The sequence below is a fragment of the Tachypleus tridentatus genome, chromosome 4 (assembly GCF_004210375.1).
Source record: "Tachypleus tridentatus isolate NWPU-2018 chromosome 4, ASM421037v1, whole genome shotgun sequence".
Lineage (NCBI taxonomy): Eukaryota > Metazoa > Arthropoda > Merostomata > Xiphosura > Limulidae > Tachypleus > Tachypleus tridentatus.
Genome location: NC_134828.1, coordinates 62,777,488 through 62,790,849, shown reverse-complemented (window position 1 = coordinate 62,790,849; position 13,362 = coordinate 62,777,488).

The following is a 13,362-nucleotide window of genomic DNA, read 5'->3' as shown; positions in this document are numbered from 1 at the left end:
CATATGTAATATCTGGACTTGTTCCCATTGCAGTATACAGAAGGCTGCCTACCAACGACTGGTACAAACTGCGGTCAACCTGAGTGCTAACACCATCATCCTTTTGCAGTTTCACGTTTACATCTGATGGAGTTGCAACTGCCTTACACTCAGTCATTCCAAATTTCACCAGCATAGTTTGGATATACTGTCTTTTATTTAACCATACACAGCCATTCTTTTCATCATGAACAACACTGAGTTTAAGGATGTAATGGAGCTTTCCAAGGTCTTTCATGCGGAATTTTTTCTTCAGTGCTTCCTTTATAATGATTATTTCATTATCACTATCAGCAACCAAAATAATATCATCCACATATATTGCAACTATTGCTAGATTTTTACCCTTCCGTATGTAAACACATGGATCTGCTGAACTCTGAACAAATTCCAGTTCTGTCATCTGTTCATGAAATGATTTGTTCCAACAGCGTGGTGACTGTTTTAATCCATACAGTGATTTTTTTTCAGTTTACACACAAGGTTTTCCTTCCTTGGAACAGCGCAGCCTTCTGGTTGTTCCATGTATATCTCTTCATCCAAATTTTCATTCAGAAATGCAGTTATGACATCCATCTGGCGAATTTCCAAGTTGTTCTGCACAGCAAATGCAATCAAGGAGCGAAATGATGCGTAGTGCACTACTGGGGAGAAGGTTTCCTCGTAATCGAGACAATAATTCTGCGAGTAACCTTTGGCCACCAGCCTACTCTTGAACCTCTCTACATTTCCAGTATTTCAAATACTAAACTTTGAATACCCACTTACAACCTAGAGGTTTTCTTCCAGCTGGTAATTCCACCAGACCCCAGGTGTCATTTTTTTTGTAAAGACTCAAATTCCAGATCTGTGGCTGACTTCCACTCCTTTGCATTGTCACTTGACATTGCTTCACTTAATGTGCTTGGCTCTAACATACTGCATAAGTTTGCAGTGTGACAAACTGATTCATTTGCTGCTGCCATATCAGCACACTCATCATATTCATAGCGGATGGGGGATTTCCTGTTTCTTGCTGGTCGTTCAGCTTTCTTTAGCTTTAACTTCTGTTTATTGGTCCACTATCTGTTCACGTGATGAGATACACTCATTTGTCACAGGCTCTTGATCAAATTCTGTTTCATTAAAGATAACATCTTGCCGTATGAAAATCTTCCTGGATTTTTCATCATACAGTCGATATCCCTTGGTGCAGTTATCATATCCAATGAAACGTACATTCATAGACTTCATGTCTAATTTCTGTCTTGACGCATCTGGCACATGTGCATATGCATGACATCCGAACACTTTCATGTGTTCTACATCTGGTTTCTTCACATACCATCTCTCATATGGCGTACTACCATCTTTTATTGCCAATGTGGATACTCTGTTACCCACATACGCTGCAGTAGTTACAGCTTCCGCCCAGTACATTCTTGGTAACTTAGCATGTGACAACATGCTTCTTGCTGATTCCACAAGAGTTCTGTTCCTTCTCTCAGCAACAACATTTTGTTCTGGACAATATGCTACTGACATCTCATGATGAATGCCTCTTGACTTCATAATATTGCTGGAACTCATTTGACGTATATTCCCCACCATTATTGTTTGCAGGGTTTTTATGTGCCATCCAGATTCATTTGAGTACACCTTTTCAAATTTCTCGAATTTCTCAAAGACTTCTGACTTCTGTTTCAAGAAATACACTCTGCAGCATCTTGAGTAATCATGAATAAATGTGATAAAGTACTTGCTACCTCTAATAGATGGAGTTTGCATAGGACCACAGAGATCACTGTGTACCAGTTGCAGTCTTCCCTTTGATCTGATTTCTTCCACTGACTTAAATGGCTTTTTGTGCATATTACCTTCAGTGCATTCCTAACAGAAACTGGCTTCATCAGACTTCTGGAATTTGATTCCACTTACATTTCCACTCCTGACAAGCTTCTGTAACTGTGAAACACTGACATGCCCTAGTCGTTGATTCCATATATCCAAGCCATTCATACTGCTATTTGAGGCTACTGAGGCATTCTCAATAACACTGGTCTTACAGTCCAGTTGGTATAGACCATCATTCTTTCTTGTACCCATGCCATGGAGTTGTCCTGATTTACTTCGGATGTAACAGCGATTAACTCCAAATTGCACAATATTTCCTTTTTAAGTAGCAGCTCCTACTGAAAATAGATTGTTAGCTAATTTTGGTATATGAAGGACACTCTGCATTGTAACATGCTTTGAATTACTGACTTGAAATGTCATTTCTAGTTTACAGTTTCCAACTTCAAGAGCTTCAACAGTTCTTCCATCACCAATCCCAACTTGCTGAGGTGTGCTCCACTTGTGATAATTTGATAATATGTTCCTCTGGTGTGTTATATGCCTAGACACACCATATTCCACCAACCATTCTCCATTTCCTATTCCTTTATTTTGGTTTGTTGCAAAGGCAACACCATTGTTTCCATCAGTATAATCTTCCGCCACATTAATATCCACATTCTTAGCTTTGTGGACCATTTTCTTCAGTGTTGGACAATTGCGTTTTATATGTCCCTCTCTGCCACACTTGTAACACTTGAAGCTGTTACCCATTTTCTTTGTTTCTTGTGTGCCATGTGGTTTGAAGTTACTGAGAGTGGCTAATGCAGTTGATGATGTTTCATTCGATGTGGTCTTTTTTTTTTTTTCATTAATCAGTGCCTGTTGCACAAATTCTAATGATATATTTTCAATTTTGGTTTCCAGAACTGTTACAATTGTATCATAGCTAGCTGGCAGACTACCAAGTAAGGTAACAATCTGATCTTCTTCTGCTATTTCCGCCCCAACCGCAGCAAGCTGATCCGTTAATTCCTTCATTTGTTTCAAATGTTTCTGGACCGTCATGCTTTCTTTCATCTCACATCGAAAATACTTCTTTTTAGGAATAGTTTATTGGCTAGTGTGTTCCTATCAAAGTGAGCACGCAGCACATTCCATGGTTTCTTAGGAGTTGTGCATGAGGTGACGAGATAGAGTTGTGCACCTTGAATATTCAAAACAATTGTTGAAAATGTTCTTTCCCTTTTCATGTTGAAATCTGCCCTTGTTTGATCATTGGCTAACTTTGCCAATACCTCTGTTCCAGTCACATGGCCCCATAGGCCTTTTCCTCTCAATAAATGTTCCATTTGAAATTTTCATGTGGCCCAATTATTTTCTCCCAACTTATCAATTGATATTTTATCTTCCATTGTTAAACTATTTCAACCACAACTGTAATATTCTTTTCTTTGATTTAGATCTATTTCTTCCTTTATATGACTTGAAAAAATAGAGTGTCAATCAATATTTTACTTACAGTTTACCTTGGTATTTCACAATGACTTCCAGACAAAGAAAACGAATCACCCAGCGCTTGTGATAAAGTATCCATGTAAATCCTGTGCCATCCAACAAAAATGATCATCCAAAACTGTTCTACAGTAATCCCCAGTATCTCCTGGATTACTTGTACTCACAATTTTAAAAAAGTTTTATCTGTTTAAGCACTATTAGAGCATTCCTGGGCCCATAACCTGTTGATATGTGTTTATTCATCGAGTACACACAAATAAAAAAAGTTCCTAACTACAGGTGACAGCACTTATCTCAATATTCTCAACAAAAGTAAAATTTTCATCACAACAGATTGAACAGAGCATGAAATTCGAAAATATTACTCCCAAGCGTAAATTCCTGTGATCTAGATCTGGCAGGCCATTTGTAGCTTATAGCTGCATCAATCTAATGTGTATATTGTGCGGTTTTCGTGCGCCATTTGTTCTTATGCATGTCTAGCCTGTTTTATTGTCGAACGCCTTACTCTTCTTAGCTGCCGAAGCTGTTAACCCTAGATCACGTTTAGTGTACAGTTAACGACAGGTTTGGGCCGCTCGGATCCAGACGTGCCCTACATCACCCCCCTCCGCTCCCTTTAGTCTGAGCCTCGATTTTACAACAAGGCTCATTAGACCTGTGTTTGTGGCCCTCATTAATCCATAAAATTTCAGATTATCATCGCCCTCTAATAAAGTGCTGGTGCTTTATGGTAAAGGAATAACATATTCTCTGATCATAGATAATAATATTTTCTTGTATAATTATTAACACAAAAGAAGCGATTTCAACGGCCTGAAGCCTCTACTCGAATTGTATTGCTAGTTTTTGTTTAGGTGTTTTTATTTAATAGACGTGCTTATAGACGTTATATCACAACGTGTTTGCCTTTTGATGAGCTTTAACAGGAATATAATATATTTGTGATTGTTTAAGTATTTTTCGAGAAACTTGCAATTACTTGTGCTGTAACTTGCACACATTATTGTCCCAGTGATGCCCAGTCAGGCTCGGTAATCACTGTGAGGTTCGCGCATTCGACTTAAATACATTGTACAGTTCAGTCCTACTTCAATTCTGTTCTGTCTTCGTTCGTTGTACGTTAGAGTTTTTGAATAAAGACTGTATTTTAGCTTGTTTAGTCATCTGGGAAACAGATTCCAATTATAACAAGCAAGCGTCTGAAACTTTCCGATATTAGACAGTTCTGTAAGCCAGTTACTAGTACTACAAGTGATAATGCAGATGCAGATAACCCACCAACCTCAAGCAAAGGAATAAAAATTTGCCATACAGAGGAAATACCATGTTCATCAGAGGACGAGTCTGAAAATGATTGTGCAACTATTGCACATCATGAACCACCAGATAGTTGTGAAACAAGTTTGTGCAGTAATGAAAAATCTGACACTCCACAGATACAGTGTGGAAGCCATATCATCCAGACGCACAACTAATACCCCAACAGAAAGCAAAATCTCAAAATATCAACTTCCAGGGCGAGTGGTTTGATGAGTTCCCATGGCTACATTTCCACAATCAAACTCAAAAAAGTCAAATGCTTTCATTGTGCCAAGGCGGAAAATAGAGGCCTTTTTACAGGAAAATTGGAGAGGCCAGTGGAGTATATCTTCATATCCACCGGTTTTTTCAACTGGAAAAAGGCAAAACAGAAATGCAACGAACACCAATCCTCCTCTCAGCACAGATTCGCTATATCTCCAGAAGGTTCACTTGATGTAACTCCAGTGACTGTCCAGCTACATGATGGAAAAAAGAAGCAGCAGGAAGAATGCAAAAGAAGTCTAGCCAAAATGTTCAGAAGTTTACGTTTCTCACTGCGTCAAGGTTTAGCAATACGTGGACATACTGATACGGAGAGGAACTTCCTGCAGTTAATGAAGCTCCTGGAAGAGGAAAATTCTGAGTTGACGGCCTACTTGTCAAAGAAAACCACATTCACATCACCCCAGGCTCAAAATGAAATATTGGAGATGTTCAGCCATCAAATACTGAGGAACATAGTACACGAAGTGCAGCGAAGTAAAATCTTTGCATTAATGGTTGATGGCACTCAAGATGTTACAGGTGCCGAACAGGAAGCAATATGTGTACGATACGTAGATGAGAACCTTGACGTCCATTAGACATTTCTTGATTTGTACAGTGTTTCCAATACAACTGGTGAAACAATATCCTCAACTATACTTGATGTACTGACTAGATTCAATTTACCACTATCAGGATTAAGAGCACAAACTTATGATGAAGCCGCTAACATGAGTGGTGCGTACAGTGGATGCCAGGCAAAAATAAAAGAGAAGCAACCGTCAGCTTTGTTTTTTCACTGCGGAGCACACAAGGCTAATTTAATAATGCAACATGCAGTTGAAGCTTATGAATGCGTTTCAGATTCTATCCAGTGGGTACATGAACTTGGTGTTTTGTTCAGAGGTCAAGCAAATACAAGACAAACTTTGAAAATATTATATCGTCAGACAGCCACAATGGTCCAGTTAAATAAATTCGCCCACTGTGTCCAACACGCTGATTGTGCCGCCTATCTGGAATTACATGTGCTAATGATCACTACAGTGACATTGTTGATTCTTTGTCTGAATTAGCAAATGAAAAATCAGGTGTAGCAGTGAAAGCACGAGGTCTGCTGGACAGATTTGACAAAGGAAAGACAGTTTTAGGATTGTTGATGGCTCAACATCCATTAGCTGCATTAGAGGAACTAAACCGTGCATTCCAAGCACAATCAGTGGCAGTATCTGGCATGATTGAAGCATCTGCAATGACAGTTGAGCAACTGTAGGTATTGCGAACAGAGGAAAATTACAACAAGATATTTGATGAAGCTGAGAAAAAGGTAACTTCCCTAGATCTGGTGCTTATTGAACTTCCACGCATTCGCAGACCCCCAGAAGGATCACAGGTGATGGCTCAACACGCCATTCTGCAACAGCTAGAGATTACTACAGAAGCCAATATTTTGAATTTGTGAACACAGTCATAGAAGATCTGACCACTAGATTCAATACAGACAACAATGACTTGAGGCAATATCTGGCACTTGATAACATGATCACATCTGGCAAGATTGACAACTCGGTTATAAACTTCTATCTAGATATCTCTGCACAACGGATCGAGTTTCAGTCGCCCATTTCAAAGGAACAACAAAAGAAATATCTCTGAAAGGTCCGAAGGATGCTTACTGTAAAATGCATGAAACAAGTTAGCAGATGTTTAGTGAAGTGTTTTTCTCATGAAAATTTTGCTTGTATGTCCAGTATCCAGCTGCGAATGTGAACGCAGCTTTTCTGCATTAAGACGGTTGAAGACGTGGTTGAGGTTAACTATGTCTCAGTGCCGCCTCAACCATGTGGCGCAGTTTGTTACACTCACAAAGATGAGGTCGACAAGATAAATATAGAAGAGCTTATGAAAGAATTCATAAACAGATCATCACAAAGGAGGTCTACGTTTGGGAACATGTAGACTAGAGGACTAAATGAATCTTACTTCAATGAAAAGTATGAATAATTATGTGCTACACTGTATTGATGTGTAATTTTCAAGAGTTTGCAAAGACATTTTAATTATTTTTATCAAACAACATGAACAGTTTTTCAGTAGATATAAACTTATCAAGGGTAATTACTAATTTTATTAATATTTGAAAACGTAATTCATGCAATAAAAGTTATTAGTTACCTTGTCAAGTATCATGGTCATACTGTGCAGTGTGCAGGAATAAATTGTTGTGGTAGTTAATTTGTGACACATTTGTCTTTATTATATTAACATTTTGAAAACTGTTCACAACACCTCACTTATACAAACCTACATGGAAACCTTGAAGTATCGAAGCAACAAGATTACTCGGTGACTGCATGGTTACAGCTTTCAGGTTCACGTAATCAGAGATTACCAATTTGCAATTTGAACAGTCCACATAAGTGATTGCAAAAATCATCCCCTCATCGGGTGTAGAAAATCTACGCCCCTGGCTGCATACCATATGTTCCCGACATCAGCGAAAAAATAACCAACATTTGGTAAAACTTATAACAAAGCACAACATTCCAGTAAACACCAAGTTTATTCAAAAACCAGGTACAAAACTGAAGTCCATACTATGTAAAAACTACACTGACAAACACAACACCAACATAATTTATAAAATATTACGCAACAATTGCCACGACTTCTATATTGAAGAAACAAGCAGAAAAATAGAAATTGGATTCAAAAACAAAAAGGAAAAATACCTTCACACATTTTTGAACACTGCAAATTAAATAAGTACAACATAACCATAGAAAACCCCCAGATACTAAACAGGGAAACAAATATAAACAAACGCAAAATCAAAGAAGCCCTACTTGTACAGCAACTAAAACCAAAATTAAACCAATATAAAGGAGCACCTTGATACCTATACCAATTAATAACCTAACATCTAACTGCAACGCTCCCTACAATCCTGTACCCGTTTGTACTCTCGTCCCTAAGACGGTCAGTTGCAAACTCCCTTTGTTAACCTGAAGATGACCTAGGAAGGTCGAAACGTTGTTCTCTACTTATCAATAAAACGTATGTTTGTTTGTTTGTTTTTCAATTTCGCGCAAAGCTACTCACGGGCTATCTGCGCTAGCCGTCCCTAATTCAGCAGTGTAAAACGAGAGGGAAGGCACCTATTCATCACCACCCACCGCCAACTCTTGGGCTACTCTTTTACCAATGAATAGTGGGATTGACCGTCATATTATAATGTCCCCATGGCTAAAAGGGCGAGTATGTTTGATGCGACGGGGATTCGAACCTGCAACCCTCAGATTACGAGTCGAACGCCTTAACCCACCTGGCTATGCCGGGCCTAATAAAAGTGTTAATAGCCATACCAGCCGTTTTGAGATACAAAAGAGTGGAACTGCAAGCAGCAAATAAACTCATAAAAAGCTATATGACATAACAAAATAAACTACAAACTTGTAGTAATACTTGATTTAATAATATATGTTCTTATCATCTAAAGTTACTTTGTTAAGTGCAAAAAAAAGAAAATAAATTATTAAAGCATTAGTAATATTTGATTTCATAATATGCTTTTTTTGACAATTATGATTACTTAATAAATGCAAAACAAAAGAAAATAAATTATTAGAGCATGCTTGCCTGTTCGATATATTATTATGATAATGTAGTATAACTTAAATGTGTAAGTTTGCTTTTCACCTTATTAATATTTATGCAGTTTTAATATGAAGTGGTTACTTACTATAATATGCGATTGTGAAGAAAAATATCGATCAATAGGCGCTACTGTTTATCATAAAGACAAATGATGGAATATATATTTACCCTCATAAATAGTGATGTGTCATTATAATATTAATATTTCAATAATTAAAGTGTATATGATGTGGTTATATAGAATACGGTGTATAATAAAATTATTTTATAACATGCCACGCGGTGATATGGTATTCTGACGCAGCACTTTAATGGTAATGTTTGTTAGCATATTGCACTAACAGATAAACTAATCACCTGCAGACATTTAGCTTCTCAATGTATGTGTACGGATCGTAATTGATACTGTTGGACGCGTGTGTACAAAACAGCTTGAAGCATACTGTAGATAAAGACAGCCAGCCACTTCCATTAAATGACAGTTAGTTTGTTCACTTATTTTGCATATACAACTACATTCATAGTCCACATAACATAATAGTCGAAACGATAGTGCAGACACTGAAAACAGTGAGACTCAGTATGAAAAATAATTACTATAAAACAACACCATCTCTGTACCTCTTACTGATTGAAAACATTACTATGGCTCTCTAGTGGCTCAGCGGTAAGTCTGACGGTTCACAAAAACTCATCTGTCAGTGTCCACCACGAATATTGAAACTTGGTTTTTCGCACAAGAAGTACACATTCTTTTTTACTTTCATTCAAAAATATTTCTTGCACAAAGAAAATGTTAACAAGACAATTACATCTATGAAATGGTCATTTCTCATTCACTGATGTATTTTACAGTTAATCTAACCTATTACGTAAAAGACAGCCGTCCTTATTGGGCTTGGGTTTATTTATAAATATTTATAAAATGTCTCTATAATATGTATTATGCCAGTACGCCATCTATACATACTATAATGAATATAATATTGTAGTTTTTAATTGACAAATTCTCAACAACTGTAAAATTTCATTTAAATAAGCCATTTTTAGATGAAAGTAACATGTCTGTTAGAGTCAACGTATATTAAACAAAAACGTTTTTTTGACAATTTTTTTATTAATTAATGCGGTGCATTTGCTTATGAAAGTGCTAACAAACTAATTTATTTTTAGTTTTCAATAAATTTATTATCAGTAAAGTACTGCACAAAATACTTTTTGACGTTAAAAAAGTATTTTGCGCATCCGTGCCTTTTGGTTATATGGTCGTAAATCATAACCTAGTATATTATACGTGTATATACATTTACAATTCAAAATGTACACTTGCGGTCCACCGCTAGTACCGCGGTAGGTCTACGGATTTAAAACGTTAAAATCAGAGGTTCGATTCCCCTCGGTGGACTCAACAGATAGCCCGATGTGACTCAGCTATACAAAACACACACATACACTTGCGAGTGTTCACACGGTGATTCTGAAAAATTACGTAATATTGGGTACATGTTTCTGATTCGTTATTTACTTTCTTGAGACAGTTTTCTGATAGAAAGTGCAAGAGGTTTTTACATCTATCCTGCCCATTCTTTACAGACTTCTACGCCTTTATCTGTCATGTCTATAACTCTCGTTTCTAATACCATAGTTCTATAATTTTTCAAGATGATAAATGTTGATATTCCTTCAACAGCGAATTTCTCCCAACGTTTACTAAACTTATAACAAAATTCAATATAACCAATTCAATATAAACAATGCATTTCAGTCAAATCACACATCACAAACACACAAAGTCAGGGTCTCGGTACAGTCGACGTTGTAAAATTGTCTTACGCTCGACTGCTAAGTTGGGCCGTGACGGTTAACAATTCAGATAGCCCGGTAGTGTAGGTTTGCGCGAAAATTTGCGCGAAAATTCAAAACAAACAAACAAGTAAACTTGTATATTTAGACATGAAATATTAGTTTGAGGAAACTTTATGACATAAAGAGAAAGGACGAATATTTGATACACTACTATATTCACAGTGCTCAAGAAAATTTAGGTACACTTTCTCTCTATGCTGGCCCGGCATGGCCAAGCGTGTTAAGGCGTTCGATTCGTAATCCGAGGGTCGCGGGTTCGAATCCCGGTCGCACCAAACATGCTCGCCCTTTTAGCCGTGAGGACGTTATAATGTGACGGTCAATCCCACTATTCGTTGGTAAAAGAGTAGCCCAAGAGTTGGCGGTGGGTGGTGATGACTAGCTGCCTTCCCTCTAGTCTTACACTGCTAAATTAGGGACGGCTCAGTGCAGTGGGCTAACAACCTACTCACCTAAATACCTGTTGAAAAATCCGCAAGCGATTGCGGCCCTATGTTCCTTGATGGAATCTAACGGTGATAACTAACTAAGTAACTAGTCATGTATAATAAAACCATTGATCAATCGCCATTAAAATTTAGTTCCTGAACTTAAACGCATTTTTAGGTTAAAAATATTCTAGCATTAAATCAAGCATTAACAGAGACAATACTTATTTTGTTTAAAATTAAGTAAATTATTTAACTTGAATTCCAACTACGTGCCCAAATTATTAATTGAAATAAAATGGGTTAATTAAGATAAGTAGTTAATTATTATAAAATGTTACTTGTAGCTCTGACGAAGTTTTTGTTAAAATTATTTAACATTTTAAGAAAGAACTTAACTTTAATTATTATGCTCTAATAATTTTTCTTTGTTAAATTATCCTGTTTCTGGTTTATTTATTATTTTTGGGTGTAGTTTTTATTAGCATTTGTTTGTTTTTGAGCAAAGACATATTGGGCTATCTGTGTCCACTGCAGGGATTTGACTCCCGGATTTTAGCTTTCTTAGTCTGTATACATACTGTTGTCCCATAGGGTTTGGTTTGTTTTGGATTTCGCACAAAACTACACGAGGGCTCTCTGCGCTAGCCGTCCCCAATTTAGCAGTGTAAGACTAGAAGAAAGACAACTAGTCATCACCACCAACCACCAACTCTTAGGCTTCTTTTTTACCAACGACTAGTGGGACTGACCTTCACATTATAACGCCCCCACGTTTGAATGAAAGGGCGAGCATGTTTGGTGTAACGGAGATTCGAACCCGCGTCCCTCAGATTACGATCAAGTGCCTTAACCACCTGATCATGCCGGGTCACTCTAACATTTGACCGAGGCTTATAGATATGATACATTTCTGTATTCTGATTGGGATATTGTCAAATATATATTTATCACACATGTTATCTGCTCATTCCCTTTAAGTAATTAAGGGAAGACAGCTTTTGGCATTTTTAAACCTTTTAAATTAACTAATTAACTGGAAAATTCATCAATATAAGCCTACAAAAATTATTCAGGAATAGCAACCAGGGGTAGATCTAAAAATAAAATGGGGAATGATCTTTGAGGATCGAAAATATCTCTGATAGCGAGGGTAGGGTACTCAACTGATGAATCGAAACAATTTAATCAATGTTAATTCTTATTTCATGACTTCAACAGCTCCAAGTTAGAATCACATATGAAATAAGATATATATTATTCACTGATTTCATTTTTATTTGCAATTTATGCGGTAGTTTATTTTGTTTGGAATCTAATGCTGATGTGTGATAAATGAAGAGCACGCTCAAATAAATTTTGTTTTCTTAGAGCAAAGCTAGACAATCTCTGCTCTTGTGTATCACGGGTAATAAAACCACTGATTTTTTTTATCATAGCAAGTTTGCTAATCCACTGAGGGACTAACACGGCTTGAAGCTAGTTATTTCTATACTATATATTAACATGTGTGACTGCGCTTGTAAGTACGAACTATTATGAAAACATGTCGAATAACAAATAAAAGCTTAACGGGAAATATTCATCTGGTTTATTTCACCCACTAGAAACACACACATACACACAAACATATAAGACAGGTTTAACACGAAATTCCAAAATAACAGGGTGATGTCTTATTGCAATAATAGACTACTGGATTATAATATACATATGGTTAGGGCAGATTGCCATTGAGTAGCTTTGCGTGAAATTAAAAACAAACCAAACCAAAACTTATAATAAGGAAGCAGCAGAAATGCCCATTTAGCTGCCAAATCATTTTGAAAAACATGTTGTTTTTTTTAATTTTACAGTCTTCTGGGTGAAGGTTATTGTTACTGTTTTAATATATCTAGGGCTACCATACTATAAACATGTGATAATGATTTGGTTTCAAAAACACATCATTGAACTTATTTTCACACCACTCAAATTTAGTTCTTGTGGACACATGTACGAAGAGCAAAACAACGGGAAATGTTTTCGAGAAGTTTAGAAACTGGTTCTATTTATCAAAGGTATCAATGTATTTAATATATCGTTGTAATAATAAGTGTAAACGTTATAGTGTGCATAAAGCGAAGGTTTGAAAAATATGGTGGTGTTCCGCTCAACAATCTCGCTTGATAGAGCACTCATGTGCACACACATTCATGCATATATACTTATATGTTTAACAGTTCAAGGTAATTTGATATAAAATAGTTAGTTTTTCAGTTTTATTTTGCAATCAAATTCATAACTGTAATTTGATAATTGTTTTTCAAAGTGTAAATGAAACATCCAACAGACCAAACACCTATCAGAACAGCAGGAAGAAACATATAAAGACATAATTTCTTTTATGAATAGATATTTAGTTACTGACTCGACAAAAGCGTCAATGGTTTAAAATGTTTAAATTTCGCGCATAAATTCAAAATATTTG